Genomic DNA, 4183 nt, shown 5'->3' with positions numbered 1-4183 from the left:
CACCGGGGATAGCTCCGTTCCCACTCCAGCCTCTTGCCAACCATGGCTGCCCTGCTCCTCTGAAAGAAAACTGCAGAATAAACCTGCTACTGTCAATATGTCTCTGCTTTTTGGGGTGGGACAGGCCACTGTGAGGGGCTGGGAGGAAGGAGTGGCCAATGGGACAGGGTGGATTTTGGGCTTGGGATGTGGATTTGGGATTAAGGCACCATATTTGGAGCTTGGGGAGCAGGGAAAGCAGATTTGGGGGTAGATTTGTACTGGGGAGTAGGTTTGGGACTGTGGGAAGATTTGGAGCTGGGGAGCAATTTGGGAGTAGATTTGGGCCGGAGAGTGGATTTGAGTCTGAGGAGAGTAGATTTGGGACTAGGAGGTGCAGATTTTGAGCTAGGGTGTGGATTTGGTGCTGAGGGTAGATTTGGGATGGGGGAATGGATTTAAGGCCAGAAGGAACAGAGTGTAGTAAAGACTAAAATGCAAGAGAAGGCAGGATGGGCTTGTATCCCCAAAGAAGATTTTCCAGATACATCTACTTGGAAAAGGTTCCGGGAAAAGGTCCTGCTATGATTTTTATCTTTATTTTTCAGTATGAAGGTGGTGAGGACCTGGCAAAGGCTTCCAGAGAAGTTGTGATTGCCCCATCCCTGGAAGTGTTTACGGCCAGTTTGGATGGGGCTTGGAGCAACCTGTTCTAGTGGAAGGTGTCCCTGCCCATGGCAGGGGGGTGGAATTGGACGATCCTTAAGGTCTCTTCTAAGCCAGTCCATTGTAGGATTCTATGCCGTGAATGCTATGAGTATGACATAGTCTCTTGGTGATGGATATTCCATCCCTGAAGCCCTGGTCCTGCTCCAAGCTGTGACATGAGCACCACCCCAGCTCTGCCTCCTCCTCTGTTACCAGGCGACTCCAGCCAGTCATGATTCACTATGGACCTGCTTGCACACCCCACATGTGTTTTGCTCCTGCTGGCCCTGCTACTGGCAGTAGCCCTCTGCCCAGGGCACTCTGGGAAGCCCTCACAGCACCCCTGCAGCTCCCCATGGCGTCATCTGCTGGAACTGCTGCCACACCAGCTTGACCATTGTGCCCCCAGCTACCAGTGGATGAGATCTTGCTATCCTGTTAGTACTTGCTGCCCCACAGAGCTGCTTCAAATTATCCTCCTCAGCTTCCTGGTAACTCCTTCTGGGACAACCAGGAGAACCTAGCAGAAGACATGATGGTTCTGGGAGGCTCATGCTGCAGCATGAGGGTGAAACCAGGTAAGCCATGTGTTATGATCCAATTATTAAGGTTCTTTGGAAATACCTCTGCCCGAATTAAGGTGCAAATGAGACCATATGCCAGTCAATAGTATGGGCTTTATTCGATAGTAAATATGAGAGAGAGAGAGGGGAAAAGAGAGAAAAGGATAAGTAGAAAAGAGGTGGGGGGGACAGAAGGAGGGTGACAGAGACAAAGAAAATATCATCATCTGTGGATCCCAACAACATTGCATTGATCCTCTCAGCTGGTCTTCTTGGTGGTGATGGTCTCCCCCTAAAGCACAGAATCCCATGGGTTAATATATGCTCAGGCCAGGTGGCAATGTCCAGGCATGTTCCCCTGCAGGAGGGGGCAGTCTCTTGCAGCAGACTGCTTGCATCACATGCAGTCCTGTGGTGCAAGGCCTAGCACTTTGAGAGGTCTTTGATGGATTGTGACTCCCCCTCAGCTGCCTCTCACGTGAAAGAACATGGATGTGGCCGGTGGCATCGGGGATTCCACAGCTGGGCCAGTTTGTGTAACGGAGGATGGGTGTTTATCGCCTCTGACCAGAGGTTACACCACACACCCCAAACCTTCCCCCACCCCTCAGCTGGGGAGGGAGTCTGTGTAAACCTGGCTTCTCTGAGCTGTGCTCTGCCCCCAGCCCTAACTCAACCAGGGATGATTCTCAGTGCAGCTAGTGGGTTTGGCCTTTATGGATACATTCCTTTCCCTCAGCCTGAGATGACTGAACAATAGGTTTCCCTTTATCTAATCTCAGCAGTTTGACTCTCAGTCCAAAGTCCCAGTCAGGTATCTTCAGGGAGGCTTTTTGATTGTAGCTTCTCTATACAGTTTTTGTTATAATGAGCAAAACTATATCAATGTTTGAGGCATGAACTATTTCAGTCTCTGACACCATGCTATGGCATTTCCAGGCAAACCCTGGTCTTACCTCAGCAGTGGAATTTGCAGGGAAAATGGTTTTTCTGAGGGATTACAATGTCAATAATTTCTTTGTAGGGATTTCACTGACAACTCTATTTCTACTTTTGGAAAGCAAACATGGAAGGAATACCAGTGGAACTGAGACCTATTGTGATAATGGCTGCAAGTTCCCCACACCCCTTTCTTAACGACTGTACTTGTCACCTATTGTCCTGCCTTCCCTACTCCACATAGTCCTAGCCACGCCCCCAGTTTTCCTTATTGGTTCCTGTACCCTAACCCCACGTGGCCCTGGCCACTCCCTCGGGTTTCCCCTATTGGTTCCTGTACTCCTAACTCCGCCCCTATACCTCCCCTGTACCCAGAGGTCACTGGGCCTGTGTGCTGTCCCTGCCCCTCTCTGTTTCCCTATAAAACCCCTTACCCTCCGCCATCTTGCTGTCTATGCTCCACGTGTGTTTCTGCTCCACATGTGGCTGTGCATGTGAGGCCTTCGCCCTCGAGGCATCTCTGCCTCGGGTAGGTCATTGGCCTCTGCTGCACCATGCGAATAAACATCTTCCATGGACACAACGCATAGACCCTCCTCGCCTCCTTTATCACCGCCGGTTGTGGAAGCAGACGAACCAGAGCTAGCCTTATGGCTCCCCGGCCGGTGAGAGTGCAGTGTCCAGCCCTGGGACAGAGGGTTTGGAGCACTGAGGCGCTGAACCAGGCTGGGTAGAGAAGCTCTAGGGTAAAGTCTGCTGTAACATCCTCTAAACCGCAACAGAGACCTTGTAAATGCCCTCCAGCATCTAAAATGTCAGGAATTCAGGTATTTCCCATCCTTTAGTCTGTTTTTTTTTAGCACCCATGCAACCCATTTACATGTGAATTCAAAGCTAGGCTGCTCAGCAAGGAGTCTGTGAATCCCCAGGTCTTCTTGGGGTGGCAAGAAAAGCTATGAGCTGAGTCATGTCCTAACCTACCGGATCTTCCTTTTGTCTGCTACCCCAGGGATCAGTTTAAGGTCAGCTGACCCGCAAGTGCAATCCACAAGAGCATCCACAGGTGTCTGCTCAAGCCATGAGTGGGGGCAATCTCTGCAGTGACCCAAGGAGATGTTCCAGTAAAGTTGCTGCAGTATATCCCATGAAAATTCCATTTCCTCCTGGCAAGCAGCTGGTGTAACTAAGTCTGTTTGTGTCATTCCAGAATCCTCAAGGACAATGACCTGCAGGCAGTGAAGTGCCATGCCCTGTAAGGGCTATTCCTGCTGAAGCATCTGTAAGCACAGTGGGCTGCTGCCTCCCCCTCCCTTTGGCCCCTGCTGCCCAGCCCACCCCCAGCCAAGTGGGCTTTATCCCTCCTGTGTTTCTGGATGCAGGCAGAGCAGAGCCAGGCTCTTGGTGTTGGACTAGTGCCTGGAGGAAGAATTCCTGTTTTTTCTGAGGACCAACATTTTGGGGGTGAGAACCACCTAGAGCAAGGCAAGATCCAGGCATACCTTAAAATAATTTGGTGGGATCAGAGATAGAAGAAAACCAGAATCCTTTCTGTTTACATCTCCAGAACAAAAATCCTGGAGATGAAAGCATCTGCTGGGCAGGATGGTCATCACAGGTTAAACACCACTGCAAGATCAGATCAGAGAGATATACTGCGTGAAATCAGAGCCAGCGAACACAGATGCTGTCAGTGTCAAAGCAAATGAAAGTAAATACAAAAGTCCAAATGGAATTAATGTTTGGTGTTCTAATTGGAACAGGGATTTATCGGGCAGTAAGATTAGGCTGATTGAGGAATGTACCTTTGAGCCACTGCCTTTTTTGCAACATCTATGAGTTATAAATGTTTCTAGTATATTTAGTGAAGTATTTTTGCATCTATAACCCTTCATGTCTAAAAATAACAGGAGCATTTTCCAGAACAGTGACTTTTTCCCTTGATAAAAGACAGCTGAGCTGAAGGGATCAATGCAGGTGGCTGGATGACCCATGCC

General features: G+C 49.6%; 1 long non-coding RNA gene across 1 annotated transcript; it reads left to right on the top strand.

Annotated features, from left to right (window-relative positions):
• The first annotated feature begins 2967 nt into the window (after nucleotides 1-2967).
• Nucleotides 2968-3905, top strand: LOC146445445 (uncharacterized). Its single transcript, XR_014851853.1, has 3 exons — nucleotides 2968-3016; nucleotides 3397-3468; nucleotides 3569-3905. It is a non-coding gene; the product is annotated as an uncharacterized LOC146445445 (long non-coding RNA).
• The last annotated feature ends 278 nt before the right edge of the window (nucleotides 3906-4183 follow it).

The sequence above is a fragment of the Lichenostomus cassidix genome, chromosome 1 (genome assembly GCF_008360975.1).
Source record: "Lichenostomus cassidix isolate B80296 chromosome 1, HeHo_3.0, whole genome shotgun sequence".
Classification (NCBI taxonomy): Eukaryota; Metazoa; Chordata; class Aves; order Passeriformes; family Meliphagidae; genus Lichenostomus; species Lichenostomus cassidix.
The sequence above is the reverse complement of the archived record's forward strand: the minus strand, read 5'-3'. Positions and strand labels throughout refer to the sequence as shown.